Here is a 20,508-nt window from a genome sequence, read left to right as displayed (position 1 = left end):
CGCCCTATCACAAGCCAGCAACCAGTCCCAGAGAACATTCATATGGAGGAAACGGTGAAGTGGTTCCGCCAGGGCAGCGGAATGTGGGATGAGATGGCGGAAGTAATTGAGTTGACCCAGGATGGACTTGAGCTGAGAGATATCCTTAGGGGGTGGCAGCTGCTGAATAGCCTCGACATACTGGGGCGTCAGTCGAATGCCATTAGTGCTCAAAACATGGCTGAGGAACTATTTGTGATCACGTGCCTGGCATAGCATAGGATAGCTGTGACCTCTGGTGAAGCTGTTCTGCAGGCTCCGCGAACGGATAGTGGACCCCGGCGGCTGTTGGTGGAGATCTGGTGGTGTGGTGTGTAGTGTTGTGGCCGCCGTTAAGTCTTTGTTTTGGCAACACAGACGACGTAGGTTTTCCTGGTGAATATACACCCTGTGATTCAGGCGTCCTGTGATGGTTGGACGTGAAGTGGGATGCCGATGCTGTAGGCGTTACCATGTCTGAAGTGTGCAACCACAGCACATACCATGTCAGTCACTTACACTCTGATGTAACCAACCAATAGAAATTCTTGGAGGGCAGAATCGGTTAGCGAGGGCGACATGGTTAGTGGACAAAGCGTCATACTCTGTTGTTCCGCTTGGTGCTGAAAGGACATGCCGATCTGCTTATATAGACGCTTTGTCTTGATAAAGAAATGGGCACGTTGAAGCCACATCATAGTGGATTATAGTGAGATGGCTGTCTGATGTGCTGTTGTGCATAGTTGTGCTTTTGGAACATCAGGTTTATTTACGCGAGATGCTTCACAGCAGTATTCAACGTAGGTAATATTAATTCTTTGTCCTAGTTCAAAGTTTTGTTAGAATGCTTGGGAATAAACATCCAATTTCTTATCAGTCATCTGAGCTTGCAGGTTGATTATGTTCTTGCTTTTCCACTCATTAATACCACGGTCGTTAACAAGAGTAAAATCTGTATGCACTGTAAACGTTCATTGCATATTTTTGACATCTTCGGAAATCCTATTTTCGAGTATGTTAGGATGATCTGAAAATGGGTCTCTGTCCGAAACTAGTCATCGAATGCAGAAAAGGTAAAAATTTGTAGCTTTGGACTGGTTTTTCGTTCTACTGAGGAATAAAAGGTGATCTTCCTTGTCTTTTATATATCTATGATTTAGTGAGGTCACGCGGTCCGTTTAAATACGTTTGTATGTGAAACATGGCACGTTGTATTCATTTTATGAACAATATATATTCAGTACTCATATATAATGTGGGGTTATTACTATCTCATTTTTCACTCACTGATCTTTATTCGAATCTTTACATATGTTCACTTAAGAACTACGTCCTCGAACGAAATACGTTTCGCTTTCAGTATATTTCAGCCAGAGGGAGAACAAACTACCTTCAACAGTGATGGCACTTTGTAAATTTAGTTTAAAAATAAGAATATTTTTAAACTAAATTTACTAAGTTCGAACTGCAATGTTACTTCAAGGCACTTGGCTGCAGCGACGGGGACTTCGATATTTTGCTATCACACTTGCACTGTGACGAAACAACATTTGCATAGGAACTATAGTCACTTCCTTGTGCCTGTTTGTAAGAAGTGCGTTCTAACGACGGTTGGCGTTTCTTACACTATGTAAAGGGAAACAAGGTAGCATTGTGCTTAAAACTTTACTCGGTCACACTAGTTAGCTGTCAGTGTACGTTACTCCTTGCAGTGCTACATCAGGGGCTAATAATTACCACATGCGACGAAACTATAAACTTATGCTAGAGCTCTGATTATTCGTCGACGGTTACTCCGCTACAGCTGAAGATTATTTTAATAACGGTTTATAAAGTCGTACGAACAATTCGTTACATCAACGCATCTGAACTGATAGTGATCAGAAATCCCATTGGCTTAACACACTTTATCTGTAAAGTCGTTACTTTTCGATATATCTTAATATTATAATTAAATCCAGAGCAACAAACCGTAACCAGGTAATATATCTTTACTATTATACAGTCAGCTTTCAACACATTTGCTTAATACAACTTAGAAACCAACGTAATTAATTACTGTAATCTAATAATTAATTCGAAATATCAGTGTAATTCCTTCATAACAAATATATGAATAATATATAAAGCTTCGTATGTGACTGGTAAGAGAAGATACGCATTAGATTCATGAAATCTAACTATAAATTACATATGATCATACAATTAGAAGTTATCTTCTGCCTGCGGTGCTACATATCTAGCAAAAATCTAACTAATAACTAATTAAATATGATACAGTTGTATTTAAAGACGTGACTTTGTATCTAAAACTACATGATTACTCTTAAACTCACAATGAACCAGCTTTGAGCTACTTCTATATCATTTGACTCTCGAACAATGCGCAGAGAAAAAGAACACTTAAATCTTTCCGTACGAGACATGATTTCTCTTATTTTATTGTGATGGCCGTTTCTCCCTACTTAGGAAGGTACCGCCAAAATGTTTTCACATGCGGAGGGGAAAGTTGGTGACTGAAATTCCATGAGAAGGTCCTGCCGCAGCGAAAAACGCCACCCCAATTCGTGTATCATATCCTTGGCACTCTCTCCCTTATTTCGCGACATTACAAAAGGAGCTGCCCTTCTTTGAACGTTTTCGATGTCCTCCTTCATTCATATTTGATGTGGATCCAACGCTGCACCCTAGTATTCCAGAAGACGGCGAATTTAGTGGATTCCTTATAGTTCTCTTCTGGATGACTTCACACTTTTCACGATTTAGAGTCAATTGCCACTTTTCGCACCATACAGATGTCTAAATCATTTTGCAATTCGTTTTGATCATCTGATTACATGACGGCAAATGACAGTATCATCTGCAAACAGTCTAAGAAGAGTGCTCAGATTGTCTCCCAAATCGTTTCTGTAGACCATGAACAACAGAGGGCCTACAACACTTATTTGGGGAACGTCATCTATTAATTCTGTTTCACTCGATGAATTTCCATCAGTTATTACGAATTCTGACATTTCTGACAGGAAATCAACGACATACGCAAAGAAATTAAAGATCCATAGATTTACCAGATCGCTCAGTCAGCGATAAAATTTTCTCACTGCAAATTATCTCTATATTTTGTTTCTTTCCTTCCCGTATTGAAATGAATGTCCTTGCTATGTGTTTATTTCGTTTATTTCTCATTCAAATAACCGTTCAGTATTATTATCTTTTTATTTACCTCCTATCCTTAAATTAGGAAGACCGATTAAAATATTCCGCATTTTTGTAGCACAGGAACTGTCTGTTAATATTATTCCAGGCTTCCTAATTTACTGCAACTTCTTTGACGTTTTGTCACTTCTCACCATGGAGGTAAAAAAAGAAGGGAGTTGTTATTGCATCATAAACTTGAAGCCGACGTTCGCCATCTTATGTAGTCCAGAAACATTAGGTTCACCGCAATGGTCACCATGCAGGTACTTCCCCGTGACGTAACTCTGTCGTGCCCATGGCAAGTTTCGACGGTTCGGAATAATTTTCGACTTTAATGGTGGTATCCCAAATAACATCTGATGCTTTGATTGTGTGGAGACGTAGTTGTTTCATAAAAAAAATTAACTTTTCAGTAATCTATCACTTTGTTGACATGCCAAGATATGATAGCATGTCTTGCTTCTTTCCTAATTGTACACGTTTATGGGTTAACGAAGAATTCGTAGGTACACTTTTTGCAAACTTGAACATTACAAATGTTGTGCATACGAGATGAAAACTGAAAATGTAGAGGACAATAAACAGTAGCAGTGTTATATCCTAGCCAGTAATGCCACCCGAGCCCGCTGCCAAAAGGTTGGCAGCATCAAAGTTCGGACGCCGTCCGCATAAGCAGCGCCAGCGAGACAGGAAATGGCCGCAAGTCTGCGCGCGCCACCGCTGGCTTCTGGCTTCTTAAGCGCTGGAGTCGCGAGCGCTAGGAGTTCTGTATTCGCCGCTCAGTTGTATACTCGCCACCGAATTGTGTACTTTCTAGTCAGTTGTGTCTTCATCGCAGCAGAGTTGTTGTTTGTCGTCAGCCGACGCTGACCTAGCCGCTCCGACTCGAACTAGACAGATCTCTGTAGACACGGAGTTCACTATTGTGTTTCTGTATCTTCGTCAATAAAGATAAGTACCGACTTTTATTTAATCAGAGTGTTTGGGTTTTCATCTTTCTGTTCACTGTTCCAGCGGATCGGACGGCCCGCTATTAAAAGTGTGGCGGTGACTTCGTAAGCCGTTTCTACAGCGAATTGTTTGTCGCTACGAACGCCGCCACAAAACTGGCGACGAGGACTTCCGAACTCGTGTGCAGGGCTGGTTCAACTTGTTTCTGGTTATACTAATTATAGCGATAAACTTTTGGGGGCTGGTTTAATTTGTGTTCACTATGTCTGCCGAATTACAACAGTTGATCTTGTTACAGAGTCAGCAAATACAAAGTCTGGTGGAAGCAATCGCCAAACAAGCGGCTAATCCTCCAACACAAAAGGAACAAGCACAGGCAGCACCACCTTTCCGTGCTTTTGATGCATCAAGAGAAGAATGGCGAGAATATTTCGCGCAGTTGCAGGCGCACATGACAGTCTACAAAATCACAGGTACTGAGCGGCAGCTTTATTTAATTTCCACTGCAGGCGTGGAAATCTATCGACTACTTTGTAAGTTGTTCCCGGAATCCAAGCCAGAAGCTTTAGACTATGACGTTGTTGTTGACAAGCTTGCTGAGTATTTAGAGTCGCGAGTTCATGTGGCAGCAGCCAGATTCAAGTTCTTCAGATTAAAGAAACTGCCACATCAATCTAATAAACAGTGGTTAACAGATTTACGGGGCCTCACCCGTCAGTGCCGATTTAATTGTGTGTGTGGAGCTTCCTACAGTGATGTCATGTTACGAGACGCTATTACTCAAAACATTGCAGATTCTCGTATTCGTGCTGCTATCTTAAAGTTGCCTGACCCGTCATTAGAGACTGTGATGAACATCATTGAAGCCCAAGATACTTTTGACTATGCTGAGTGTGAGTTAGATCAGCCATGTATTTCTCAAATTGCCTGTGCTACGCAAGTTATGTCACGCCCGCGGCCCCACCGGCAGAGTCAGACTGTAAACACTAGCCGGCCGCGTCATGTTAAACACATTCGTCAGCCGCGTGTGCAAAATGATAGAGTTAAGTCTTGCCCTAAGTGTGTTCTTGCTCATCCTCGTGAACGTTGCCCGTTAAGAAACGCGGTTTGTCACTTTTGTCAAAGGAAAGGACACATCCAGACTGTTTGTTTGCGTAAACGCAAGAACAATTCTAGTGCTGCCCAGCCCATGGATATTCATGTTCTTCAAAGCCAGCCCGCCCAGAAGGTCGCGTTTAAAGACTCTTCCACGGTTCGTGTGGGTAATAAACTTGTTCGCAATAAGCCACCCATCCAGCCCTCTGCTATGCGACCCAAGCGTAATTCAAACGCTGTAAAAAGTAATGTACAGACTGCAAGTGAAGCGGGAGTTGTTGTTCCACCCGCCCAACCCACGAGTTGTCGTAAGCAGCGAACACGCGCTACACGCGCTGATTTTGTGTCTTCCGCCTCCACTGCACCGATCCAGAGACAGTGTAATAAACTATTTGTGAAGCTACGCATCCAGGATAAGACCTTCAATTTTCAATTAGACACTGGTGCGTCTGTGACTCTCATAAATAGTGCTACGTATGCGGCTATCGGCCGCCCCAAACTTTCAGCGGCAAAACATTCTTTGGCTACTTATAGTGGAGAACAAATTCCTGTGTTAGGTGTATGTAGCGTGCCAGCCACATTCCGTGGCAATACAAAAACAGTTTCATTCACAGTGCTCCGCGCTACAGACAGTGTAAACATTTTCGGATTAGACTGTTTTGACTTGTTTGGCCTGTTTATCCAAGACAATGTGTTGCAAATTAATTCTGTTGTTGTTCCTCAAGACAGCATAACCGATTTGTGTAAACAATACAGTGACATATTTAAAGACGAACTAGGTTGTGCTGCGAACTTTGCCGCTCATATTACGTTAAAAGATAATGCTCAGCCTCGATTTTGTCGTGCTCGTCCAGTGCCTCACGCCCTCCGGGCACCTGTAGAAGATGAACTTCGTCGTTGGCAAAACAACGGTGTTATTCAACCCGTTTCAGCGAGCCAGTGGGCTTCTCCCTTAGTAATTATAACGAAACCGTCTGGCAAGTTACGTTTGTGTGCTGATTTTAAGTCGACAGTTAATCCTCAGACTGTCATTGATTCTTTTCCTTTGCCTAGACCGGACGAGCTGATGGATAAGTTAGGGGAAGCTCGTTTCTTTTCCAAAATTCATCTCCGTGAAGCATATTTGCAATTGCCCCTCGACGAGCAATCACAACAGTATTTTGTCATAAACACGTCGTTGGGGTTGTTCCGTTTTCTGCGTTTGCCTTTTGGTTGTGCGTCAGCTCCAGCTGTTTTTCAGCGTTTTTTGTCACAACTTCTGGCTAATGTGCCATCGTGTTGCAACTATTTAGACGATATTGTTGTGTCCGGTCGGACGCCTGCTGAACATTTCCGTAATTTGGAGTGTTTGTTTAAAGTGTTGTCTCAGGCAGGCCTACGTTGCAACGTCGATAAATGTTCATTTTTCCTTACGGAGATGGAGTATCTGGGACATGTTATTAATGCTCAAGGCATTCATCCCTCCCAGTCACATTTAGCAGCTATTCGTGATTTTCCCGCCCCTCGCAATCTGCATGAATTGCAAGCAGTTCTTGGCAAATTGACGTATTATATTAGGTTTATACCTAATGCATCACAGATTGCTGCACCGTTGCATCGTCTCCGCCGTAAGAATGTTCCGTTTGTGTGGTCAGCTGATTGCCAATCAGCCTTTCAGCAGCTTAAAGAGGCTTTATTGAATGATCGTTGTCTGGTCCATTACGACCCTAACAAGCCTCTGGTGTTAGCTTGTGATGCCTCTTCTTTCGGCCTCGGTGCTGTGTTGTCTCACCGAGTCGGTAACACCGAACGTCCTATTGCGTTCGCATCTAAATTGCTAAACACAGCTCAGTGTAATTATAGCCAATTGGACAAGGAAGCGTTGGCTATTGTGTTCGGTGTCACAAAATTCCATCACTACCTCTATGGTAGACCATTCTATTTAGTAACAGATCACAAGCCCCTGACGTCACTGTTTCATCCGTCTAAACCAGTTCCTCAGCGGACAGCTCACAGACTACAACGTTGGGCTCTTTTGTTATCACAATACCAGTATGAGATACTGTATCGCCCTACAGCTCAGCATGCAAACGCTGACGCGCTTTCTAGATTGCCGATTGCTGCGGATGATGTCTTCGATTCCTCTGACGACTCTTGCCATCAGATTGACGCCGATGAGCATCAATCCCTCCGGGATTTTCCGATTGATTATCGTCAGGTGGCACGTGAGACAGCTACGGATCCTCATCTGAGTTTACTATTACGTTTTCTTCAACGTGGTTGGCCGTCCAAGGCAAAGGACATATCGGATCCTGTGGTTCGTCGCTATTATCCGCAACGTCATCTGTTGTCTGTTTCGCACGGAGTTTTGCTGTTACGCACCGAGAATGACCAGCTTCGTGTAGTGGTTCCCCAAGTGCTCCAATCCAAGGTCCTCGACTTGTTGCATCAAGGTCATTGGGGAGTGGTCCGCACCAAGCAGCTTGCCCGCCGTCATTGTACATGGATCGGCATTGATAAGCAGATTACGCAGATGTCTACAGATTGTTCGACGTGTGCCGAACACCAAGCTGCTCCGCCTCAACGCTATTTTGAGTGGGCACGCCCTGTCGGTCCCTGGCAGCGAGTACATATTGATTTCGCTGGTCCATATTGGAATTCTCGTTGGCTCATCGTGATTGACGCATTTAGTAATTTTCCGTTTGTTGTGCCCATGCAGTCTACAACATCCGCACAAACTATACAGGCGTTGACTTCAATTTTTTTGTATTGAGGGTCTTCCAGAAGTTTTAGTGTCTGACAATGGTCCACAATTTACCTCTGCTGAATTTGAAAGTTTTTGTTCTGCTAATGGCATTCGCCATGTTCTTACTCCGCCGTTCCAACCTCAATCGAATGGTGCAGCGGAACGTTTTGTACGCACATTCAAGGATCATATGGACCGCCTTCATGCTACGCATTCTCGTCAGCAGGCCCTCATCACGTTCCTGTCGTCGTACCGGACCACGCCATGCGACGGCCCTTCGCCTGCGGAGCTTCTCCACGGCCGTCGTCATCGCACCCTACTACGGTTGTTGCACCCCCCGGATCGACCCGCCGCTTCTGGGCATCGCCCGCGTTTTCAGCGCAACGACGCCGTTTTTTTCAATCACGGTCGCCGTCGTTGGGAACGTGGTACCGTGATAAGTGTCCAGGGTCGCGGTTTTTTACTGTTCAAGGTGCTACTGGAGTGCACAGGAGGCATCGGAACCAGTTGCGCCGCGCTGGCCGCCCGGATTCTGCCGCTCGTTCTTTGTCCACAGATTTGGTCCGCGGCGGGTTCCAGCCGCGCCTTCCGACTTCGCTGCCGCCCCCAGGGCAGCAGCAGCAGCCGTCGCCGCTACCACGCCGACAGCCCGTCCCGTTGATGCCTCCCGCGCAGCTTCATCCGGGAGCGCCCCAGGTGGTCGCTCCGGCGCCTGCGGTCCCTCTTCAGTCGCCACCGCCTTCGGAGCTGATGGACGTCGACCCCTCAGCCGGGCCGCCTTCCCAAGCGGTGGCTGTGCAGCCTGTCCTGCAGCCGCTTTCCTTGGGCACCCCCAAGGAGTCTGACCCCGCAGCGCCTTGTCCGGCGCCCACTCAGCAGCCGTCGACGCAGCGTCAGGAGACGCTGCCTCTCTTCGTGGGTCCCGACGCCTCGTCGCGTCCAGTACCAGAAGCTGCGCCCGTGGTCACAGGCATGCACCCTGACCTCGGTTTTCAGTCGGAGTTTCCCGAGGCCCCGCGCAGCCAATGCTGGGGTGCGGACCGGGGACTGCCACCGACAACAGTCTCGGCCCCGGTCTCTTCTGCTACGCCTGCGGCCAGACCCCTCCCCCGCCGTCGACGCTCGCCACGTCATTATTCAACGATGGTGCGGCGATTTGGGGGGGAGGAGTGTTATATCCTAGCCAGTAATGCCACCCGAGCCCGCTGCCAAAAGGTTGGCAGCATCAAAGTTCGGACGCCGTCCGTATAAGCAGCGCCAGCGAGACAGGAAATGGCCGCAAGTCTGCGCGCGCCACCGCTGGCTTCTGGCTTCTTAAGCGCTGGAGTCGCGAGCGCTAGGAGTTCTGTATTCGCCGCTCAGTTGTATACTCGCCACCGAATTGTGTACTTGCTAGTCAGTTGTGTGTTCATCGCAGCAGAGTTGTTGTTTGTCGTCAGCCGACGCTGACCTAGCCGCTCCGACTCGAACTAGACAGATCTCTGTAGACACGGAGTTCACTATTGTGTTTCTGTATCTTCGTCAATAAAGATAAGTACCGACTTTTATTTAATCAGAGTGTTTGGGTTTTCATCTTTCTGTTCACTGTTCCAGCGGACCGGACGGCCCGCTATTAAAAGTGTGGCGGTGACTTCGTAAGCCGTTTCTACAGCGAATTGTTTGTCGCTACGAACGCCGCCACAAAAACCAGTAAGCAAACAAGCATTGGTTTCAGAGTTCCAGCTTCATTTGCTATCGATTAAAATGCAATAAAAGTGGAATTACATTTGCCGCCCGTTGTGGCCGAGCGGTTCTAGGCGCTTTAGTCTGGAAACGCGCGACCGCTACGGTCGCAGGTTCGAATCCTGCCTCGGGCATGGATGTGTGTGATGTCCTTAGGTTAGTTAGGTTTAAGTAGTTCTAAGTTATAGGGGACTGATGACCTCAGATGTTAAGTCCCATAGTGCTCAGAAACATTTTAACCATCTTTGGAATTACATTTATTACGAAAGCATTCTTTTCAATCACAACCTTCTCCTCTTGGCTATTCTAAACATATCAAGAACAAACAACTTACATAAACGCGGCCAATTGTATCGTATTACTAGGGCAAATACGCATTCAAGAACAGAAAAAATGTTAGAAATTGCCTTCCTGACGCTATGTTATTCTTGCAAGCACTTTAATTCTTAGTATTTAAAACTGTTGTTGCATGCACACGACAGAAATATTGAGGAAGAAGCGACAGTAAATACAGTAGTAGTCTACTAATGTTTTGGGCTACTTAAAACGGCGGCGGGCCTCACCTTCTCTGGCTTCAAAACAACGTACAGCATAAGGCTATAGTACCATCTTGTTTTTTGTGTTACCTCCATGGTTCTCACAGCTCGATGTTAACATCAAAGAACGTTTCTGATTGATCATTCACTAATATTTACTTTAATTTTAATTTTTGTAATTTTCACTCAAATGATTCTTTTGCTTTCTTTGAGGGGAAAATATCTTTCACTTTCTTTCTTTCCTATTATTGGGTAAGAAGTCAGAGCCTTATTTCACTTTAACACACGGTAACTTTATTTTGTTTTGATATACGGAAGTCGATGTTAGTGAAGGACTGACCACAGAACTCTAAACCCCATCCAATCGGTCCGATATTAGAAAAGAAAGTCAAAAGTCCTATGTGCCCCAACCAAATTTTACCATAACATTTAAAAAGAACATGGCAAAATCAGGTGTTGGCTGATCGCGATCCACTATCGGTTCCTACTATAAAGTCACTCCTGGAAAAAAGTAATGGTACAGCCTTGCCTTCTCTTCGTAAATGGTTCCCATTAACAGTCACTCAACTTTCAAGGCAAGATCTTGCCACTGAGTGGGAAAAATTTACACTTTAAGACTAATCAGTTATCACGTGTCTAAGTTCCTTGCTGACAGCAAAATACTACTCGTCACTTCCAAAGTACTACTACCCAAAGCGAAAATAAAAGAACTTTTACAATTAAAGCGCACCACACCTTTATCACGGTCTGTGCGTAGTTCCACAAATTCCTACGTCTAACTCTCAAATCAGTGACAGGGAACCAGATTCCTACACCAAAACAACAGCTGAAATACTAAACCATAAAGGAGTTTGCAAAGAGGGGCAAAAAAAAAAAAAACGAATTTAGTTAACTGTTCCTGTCAGCACTTGATCGCTATTTGCAATCACATCTCATTAACCAGAGACTGGTCTCTGCGCCACTAAATTCTCGCTTCCAGCAAAATATTGTCAAGTTTTATCTTCTCCCGCTTCACACTATCTAAAGGCAGGGCTCCCTTGTTACCTCTATCACATACCATGTTCAAACTCAAGTCGCAGTATTTATCTTTTGACTGTGCTGAGTAAGTCAGTATTCGTACCACAAAATTAACTCCAGACTGCGAGCGCTACTGTTCCGCTGCGGCTAATACCAATGTAGTTAGCGACAGCTATCGACAAGTGCTCTGCACCGAAATTACGAAGATTAGTCAGATTCTTCTTCGTTAACTCTCCCCAAAAATGGCTCTTCCTCGACTGACTTAATCCCATATGAAATTATTTAGGAATATTTACCAAACAAATGTAGAACGATACACTACTTTTAACAATTAATTCAATGTTTGGATGGCCATCGTCTCTTCTTCTCATGGCCGGCTGCTATCAATGTAGTTTTTACCTTTGGACTAGCTCACACTGTCTGCTCACGATAAATATCATCTCTCTCGCTGAAGTTTGTATCTCGGTCACTCATCAGCATGGATTCACTACAAAATATTGTTCGAAGAACACATGTAAGGAACTTATTTACAATTCGACCATTGCAACAATAGCTATTCAGACTATGGTGATGACTCTTCAAATGACAAGGACCTTTCGACCCGTCACAACCCCAATATTTTCAGTTTATTGCGTGTTGTAGGATTCAGAGTGCAAGCAAAAGAATGTGTGTGAAATCTTATGGGACTTAATTGCTAAGGTCATCAGTCCCTAAGCTTACACACTGTTGTTGTTGTTGTGGTCTTCAGTCCTGAGACTGGTTTGATGCAGCTCTCCATGCTACTCTATCCTGTGCAAGCTTTTTCATCTCCCAGTACCTACTGCAACCTAAATCCTTCTGAATCTGCTTAGTGTATTCATCTCTTTGTCTCCCCCTACGATTTTTACCCTCCACGCTGCCCTCCAATACTAAATTGGTGATCCCTTGATGCCTCAGAACATGTCCTACCAACCGATCCCTTCTTCTAGTCAGGTTGTGCCACAAACTTCTCTTCTCCCCAATCCTATTCAATACTTCCTCATTAGTTATGTGATCTACCCATCTAATCTTCAGCATTCTTCTGTAGCACCACATTTCGAAAGCTTCTATTCTCTTCTTGTCCAAACTATTTATCGTCCATGTTTCACTTCCATACATGGCTACACTCCATACAAATACTTTCAGAAATGACTTCCTGACACTTAAATCAATACTGGATGTTAACAAATTTCTCTTCTTCAGAAACGCTTTCCTTGCCATTGCCAGCCTACATTTTATATCCTCTCTACTTCGACCATCATCAGTTATTTTGCTCCCCAAATAGCAAAACTCCTTTACTACTTTAAGTGCCTCATTTCCTAATCTAATTCCCTCAGCATCACCCGACTTAATTAGACTACATTCCATTATCCTTGTTTTGCTTTTGTTGATGTTCATCTTATATCCTCCTTTCAAGACACTGTCCATTCCATTCAACTGCTCTTCCAAGTCCTTTGCTGTCTCTGACAGAATTACAATGTCATCGGCGGACCTCAAAGTTTTTATTTCTTCTCCATGAATTTTAATACCTACTCCGAATTTTTCTTTTGTTTCCTTTACTGCTTGCTCAATATACAGATTGAACAACATCGGGGAGAGGCTACAACCCTGTCTTACTCCCTTCCCAACCACTGCTTCCCTTTCATGTCCCTCGACTCTTATAACTGCCATCTGGTTTCTGTACAAATTGTAAATAGCCTTTCGCTCCCTGTATTTTACCCCTGCCACCTTTAGAATTTGAAAGAGAGTATTCCAGTCAACATTGTCAAAAGCTTTCTCTAAGTCCACAAATGCTAGAAACGTAGGTTTGCCTTTCCTTAATCTTTCTTCTAAGATACGTCGTAAGGTCAGTATTGCCTCACGTGTTCCAGTGTTTCTACGGAATCCAAACTGAGCTTACACACTACTTAACCTAAATTATCATAAGGACAAACACAGACACCCATGCCAGAGGGAGGTCAGAGTGCAAACACATTTACGTTGCACTGAATTCATAGACGCAGATAACGAGTAGCCAAACAGGATATGTTGTAACGATTATGGCTTTAGTTATGTTTTAGTTTAGCTTATGTTACACCTTCCCCAACCAGCTTAAATATTGCATTGCCCTATGAGAAAGTCCTTCTCAGTGTGAAATCCAAAACAAAGTTAAATTTCGTTGTTTCACACATGGGCCACACTTCATCGCAGTCTTTTATAAACTCAGAGATTGCTGCATAAAGTAGTGGCACACTTTCAACCCACACAGAGTTCCAAACTGATTAGAGAATCCCAATACAACAGAGACGTAGAAAATGTTACATTTCATGCGAAGGGGAATGTTTTATGGCATTGAAAATGCATAGAAAAGCAAGGAGACATTCAATCTGCAAGCTCGGATGACTGATCAGAAATTAGAAATTTGTCCCCACGTGTTGTAACGAAACTGTGAACTCGAACAAAGAGCACACAGCGACTTGTATTTATGTATTTCTGAATACCCCTAGACCACTGGTGCCTGTTTAAATACCCTCAAATATACCTTGCATAAGGGGAGTTCGCGCACAGAGGGGGACGGAGAATTTAGTAGTTTGAGTACGGAATGATGGAGAACAGCGGGCAAATCAGCCTAAGGGGAATAAGTCGAGCACCGGATTGTAAGTGCAAAAATGCCCTAACAGAAGTACGTTACCCAAAAATAAGGTAGGACGGGCGGTTACCCGGGAAAATCAACGTGATCACGACGCCCATATCAGCAGACGGTCACTCGCAAACCAGGATAATCAATTGCCCGCAATGGCGTAGAGCCCAACACTCCACACGAACACGGCCCCATATAAGTATTTACTAACTTGGACGAGCGACCGCCGATCAGGCCCCGTAATTGCACACTCACCGTCCGTCACCCGTTTCTCCCTCTGACTGCCCCCTGTCCCTCAACAATCTGTCTCCAGCTTCCTCTAATCAAAGAGGCAACTACAAGACGATCGAAGCATCACCTTGTGGTGTGACAGGAAAAAGGATCGCTCCAGTAAGCAACTATATAACAGCTCGGAAAACGAGTCAACACGGCTCAGCTATAAAGAGGTGAACGGCGGCACGAAATGTGCAGTTCGCCATAGACAAAGTTTGGTGGGAACAGTATTATCCTACCGGAGACATTCTAGCGCGCTGCATAGGATCTGTGGCAGTAATCGAAGAAACGCTGACAGCTGCGAAACACCTCCATCCTTCATGCTTGATGTCTTCCGCGACGGAGATATCATCTTTCAGTATTATAATTGTAGGCGTCTCGGAGCCCGAACCGTGGTATAGTGGTTCGAGGAGCATTATAGTGAACCTCTTTGATGTCTCGGTGACCAGATTCCCCTGATGCAAATCCTGTGGAACACACCGGTGTCGCTACTGGGCGCCATCACCGCGTACGAAAATCAGTATCCCTTTATTTGCGCTAATACATGACCTGTGAGTTGACATCTAATGGCGCATACCCCCCAAACCCTAGCAACAAACTATCGGATCTGTGATACGCATAATCAGTCATTATTTCTCTCTAAAGACGGACAATCAAGCTACACTCCTGGAAATTGAAATAAGAACACCGTGAATTCATTGTCCCAGGAAGGGGAAACTTTATTGACACGTTCCTGGGGTCAGATACATCACATGATCACACTGACAGAACCACAGGCACATAGACACAGGCAACAGAGCATGCACAATGTCGGCACTAGTACAGTGTATATCCACCTTTCGCAGCAATGCAGGCTGCTATTCTCCCATGGAGACGATCGTAGAGATGCTGGATGTAGTCCTGTGGAACGGCTTGCCATGCCATTTCCACCTGGCGCCTCAGTTGGACCAGCGTTCGTGCTGGACGTGCAGACCGCGTGAGACGACGCTTCATCCAGTCCCAAAAATGCTCAATGGGGGACAGATCCGGAGATCTTGCTGGCCAGGGTAGTTGACTTACACCTTCTGGAGCACGTTGGGTGGCACGGGATACATGCGGACGTGCATTGTCCTGTTGGAACAGCAAGTTCCCTTGCCGGTCTAGGAATGGTAGAACGATGGGTTCGATGACGGTTTGGATGTACCGTGCACTATTCAGTGTCCCCTCGACGATCACCAGTGGTGTACGGCCAGTGTAGGAGATCGCTCCCCACACCATGATGCCGGGTGTTGGCCCTGTGTGCCTCGGTCGTATGCAGTCCTGATTGTGGCGCTCACCTGCACGGCGCCAAACACGCATACGACCATCATTGGCACCAAGGCAGAAGCGACTCTCATCGCTGAAGACGACACGTCTCCATTCGTCCCTCCATTCACGCCTGTCGCGACACCACTGGAGGCGGGCTGCACGATGTTGGGGCGTGAGCGGAAGACGGCCTAACGGTGTGCGGGACCGTAGCCCAGCTTCATGGAGACGGTTGCGAATCGTCCTCGCCGATACCCCAGGAGCAACAGTGTCCCTAATTTGCTGGGAAGTGGCGGTGCGGTGCCCTACGGCACTGCGTAGGATCCTACGGTCTTGGCGTGCATACGTGCGTCGCTGCGGTCCGGTCCCAGGTCGACGGGCACGTGCACCTTCCGCCGACCACTGGCGACAACATCTATGTACTGTGGAGACCTCACGCCCCACGTGTTGAGCAATTCGGCGGTACGTCCACCCGGCCTCCCGCATGCCCACTATACGCCCTCGCTCAAAGTCCGTCAACTGCACATACGGTTCACGTCCACGCTGTCGCGGCATGCTACCAGTGTTAAAGACTGCGATGGAGCTCCGTATGCCACGGCAAACTGGCTGACACTGACGGCGGCGGTGCACAAATGCTGCGCAGCTAGCGCCATTCGACGGCCAACACCGCGGTTCCTGGTGTGTCCGCTGTGCCGTGCGTGTGATCATTGCTTGTACAGCCCTCTCGCAGTGTCCGGAGCAAGTATGGTGGGTCTGACACACCGGTGTCAATGTGTTCTTTTTTCCATTTCCAGGAGTGTATTAAGGAAGTGGTGGTAATGTTTCGGCTCATCAGAGTCCAATAAATGCGCGTCGCGCAAGTTTTTCATATGCCCTCGCTCTCTTCGAGCAAACTATTAGGCCTAGAAAAGAATTAAACAGGACTTTCTGTTTAGTAAATTTGATGTAATTTCATTTAGTACTAGGATGCGATGGTTTTCTACACACGTCAAAAAAAGTTTTGCATCACACCAGTTCCCAGAAGTCCTGAAGATAGATGTTGACTGTGGATATTGTTTCACAGACACAGTCACTTTGACTGTTCAGAGATGTCACTAAACCCGCCTAAAGATGTAAATAACCATGCATGAGCAGCGCCTATTATACGGAGGGGGTCCGACAGCCGATCAGTTCCAGTCATTCCACCAGGAAGGAGGTACACGGCTCGTGTTGTCTGTAGTTCAACCACGTCTAGACGGTCAATACCACTGTTCGATCGCGCCCGCATCGTTACTTTGTGCCAGGAAGGGCTCTCAACAAGGGAAGTGTCCAGGCGTCTCGGAGTAAACCAAAGCGATGTTCGGACATGGAGGAGATACAGAGAGACAGGAACTGTCGATGACATGCCTCGCTCAGGCCGCCCAAGGGCTACTACTGCAGTGGATGACTGCTACATAAGGATTATGGCTCGCAGGAACCCTGACAGCAACGCCAGCATGTTGAATAATGCTTTTCATACAGCCACAGGACTTCGTGTTACGACTTAAACTGTGCGCTGTATGATGCGCAGCTTCACTCCCGACATCCATGGGGAGGTCCATCTTTGCAACCACGACACCATGCACGCGATACAGATGGGCCCAACAACATGCTGAAGGGACCGCTCAAGATTGGCATCATGTTATGAGTGTCGCATATGCCTTCAACCAGACAATCGTCGGAGACGTGTTTGAAGGTAACTTGGTCAGGCAGAACGCCTTAGACGCACTGCCCAACGAGTGTTGCAAGCCGGAGGTTCCCCGCTGTTTTGGGGTGGCATTATGTGCGGTCAACGTATGCCGCTGGTGGTCATGGAAGGCGCCGTAAGGGCTGTACGATACGTGAATGCCATCCTCCGACTGATAGTGCAACCATATCGGCAGCATATTGGCGAGGCATTCGTCTTTATGGACGACAATTCGCGTCCCTATCGTGCGCATCTTGTGAATGACTTCCTTCAGGATAACGACATCGCTCGAGTAAAGTAGTTAGCATGTTCTCCAGATATGAACCCTAGCGAACATGCCTGGGATAGATTGAAAAGGGCTGTTTATGGACGACGTGACTCACCAACCGCTCTGAGGGATCTACGCCGAATAGCCGTTGAGGAATGGGACAATTTGGACCAACAATCCTTGATGAACTTGTGGATAGTATGCCATGACGAATATAGGCATGCGTCGATGCAAGAGGACGTGCTACCGGTGTGTACGGCAGTCTGGACCACTAAGTCTGAAGGTCTCGCTGTATGGTGGTACAACATGCAATGTGTCGTTTCCGTGAGCAATAAAAAGGGCGGAAAAGATGCTTATGCTTATCTATATTCATATACATGTTTCGGAACTCTCGGAACCGATATGATGCAAAACGTTTTTTGATGTATGTCGTTAATGAATAAAAAGCGTACGCATTCGGGAGGATCAGGATTTTTAGTCTTTTGTTCATGGGACCCCAACTTGCGACTACATGCGTTAATTCGCATATTCAACTTCTTTCTTTTTATGGACAAGGTAAGGGCCGTGCTAAGGGTCGGTGTAGTTTCAAGGGTTCCCAGCTAAAGCTGACTAGACTGGGATAAAAGAACATTGCGTAATGTGTCTGCGATCTTTCTTAACAGCTCTACCAGTATATCCTAATCCAACATTCAAGAAGGTGTAAACCGCATAGTCCCTGGGAAATGCACTTCGTTACAAGGATTGTAGTAGATTGGCGAGGGTGAGAACGAGTTCCCTGAGCCTTAAATGGATGTTTCAGCAAAAAGAGAAAACCCTGACAAAAAGATCAGGCAGGGCAGGAGGCCTCAGGATGGCAGCCCGATCACCAGACTACTCTAGCAAGCGAGGTTGGTAATCCATTCAGAAGGAAAGAGGTGAATACTCCTGAGCTTCAATGGCATAGCCTCAGAGCAAAAATCCCGAAAGGGTCATCTACTGGTAACCTATTACTATTAAATACAAATTCAGTGTCTGTACTAGGAATGTGCGTGGTATCAATCGAAAAGAAAATGAGTTGAAACAAATACTAAGGTAAAGGAGAATAAATATTGCTGGTGTAACAGAAAATAAACAGAAGCTTAAAGGGACTAAAGACGTAGGAAACTACTGCAGAGTGGACACGGAGAATAGAGCACAGGTAGGTATTGAACTGCAGATACGTACTAAATCGAAGGAAGAATTAGTGTGCTATAAATAATTAAACGAAAGGATAGTATCAGAAGATTCAAATTGGATGGAGATCATATGACACTCTTTGCAGCATACGCACCGGAGGAACGAAGGAAGGAACCAATGGAAGTGTTCTACGACACACTACAGAAACAAACTGCCTATTGGCTTCTTTCTCTGGTTCTTTGGCCGACGTTCATCTAATGATTTTACTGACGTTTCGCCAGCACGAGTGGCTGGCATTGGCAAAGATTCATCCTCCATTGCCGGTGGTGAACTGGAGCCGAGCTCGCGGCCGCAGACTGTATGTACCTGGCGCGCCAACGCCCGAGGGCTTCTCCTCGGTCACTTCCGGTGCAGTTCTCCTGTTGCTACCTGCGACGGTCGTTCGCTGCAGTACGGGAAGCCAGGATCCGTTTACCTTAAGGCTTTCCTCTTTCTTATTGAAACTGTTTGCGCAATACATCACAAAGCTCTTCCATGCATGTCTCACCACGAGCTATTTCACGTGGAATGGCGATTTCTACGAACAGCCGGAAGGCGTCGCCATGGGTAGTTCTCTTAGTCCAGCGGTGGCCAACTTCTTTATGGAACAATTAGAAGCACAGGCACTGCACTTGACGACTTGCAAACCTAAGGTGTGGTACAGGTACGTCGATGATACTTTCGTTGTGTGGAGCCATGGTGAAGAACAGCTCGGTGACTTCCTAAGACACTTGAACAGCCTCCATGCCAACATAAAAGATACCAATGAAGTAGAAAAGGACAAAAAACTGCCATTTCTAGATGTGCTGGTCACAGGGGATGGTGAAAACCTGGGACACAGCGTGTATCAAAAACCGACACACACGGACCGATACCTGCACACACTATCATACCACCACCCGAGCCAGAAAAGAAGCATGATTAATACGCTCGTAACGCGAGCAGGACGAATATGTGAGCTGCAGCACCTCAGACGCGAAATGCAACACCTGGAAAGTCTTCTGAGGAGCAATGGGTACTCCACAAGTTATATTAGAAGGGTATCAAATGGTTCAAATGGCTGTGAGCACTATGGGACTTAACTTCCGAGGTCATCAGCCCCCTAGAACTTAGGACTACTTAAACATAACTAACCCAAGGACATCACACACATCCATGCCCGAGGCAGGATTTGAACCTGCGACCGTAGCAGTTGCGCGGTTCCAGACTACAGCGCCTAAAACCGCTCGGCCACTCTGGCCGGCTTAAAAGTGTATCAGAGCTAAACACTTGGCGAAGTAAGGAATCAGAAAAAGAAATGTCGGGTACGGCCTTTCTGCCATACATTCCCAGAGTGACTGACAGAGTCGGTCGTATATTGCGCAAACACGGCCTAAAGACGATTTTCAAACCGACAAGGAAGATCAAAGAGTGCCTTAGATAGGCAAAGGAGAAAAGGGACACACTTGCAATGTCAGGAATATACCGTATACCATGCACATGCGGAAAAGTTTATGTCGGAATGACTGGACGATCAATCAACACCAGGATCAAAGAACAGTAGCGACTTGCAGGTTGGGGCAGGTGGAGAAATCGGCTGTGGCAGAGCACGCACTGAGACCGATCACGTAATAAAATTCGCCGACACGGAAGTTCTGGCTGTAGAGAAGCACTATCACAGAGAAGCTGTAGAAATACAAAAACACGAGAACAGTTTCAACGAGAAAGAGGAAAGCCTTAAGGTAAACGGATCCTGGCTTCCCATACTGTAGCGAACGACCGTCGCAGGTAGCAACAGGAGAACCGCACCGTAAATGACCGAGGAGAAGCCCTCGGACGTTGGCGCGCCAGGTACATAATATAGTCTGCGGCCGCGGGAATGTAGGATGAAGCTTTGACACTCCT

The sequence above is a fragment of the Schistocerca piceifrons genome, chromosome 1 (genome assembly GCF_021461385.2).
Source record: "Schistocerca piceifrons isolate TAMUIC-IGC-003096 chromosome 1, iqSchPice1.1, whole genome shotgun sequence".
In the NCBI taxonomy this organism is placed as follows: Eukaryota; Metazoa; Arthropoda; class Insecta; order Orthoptera; family Acrididae; genus Schistocerca; species Schistocerca piceifrons.
Note: the sequence above shows the minus strand (reverse complement) of the source record.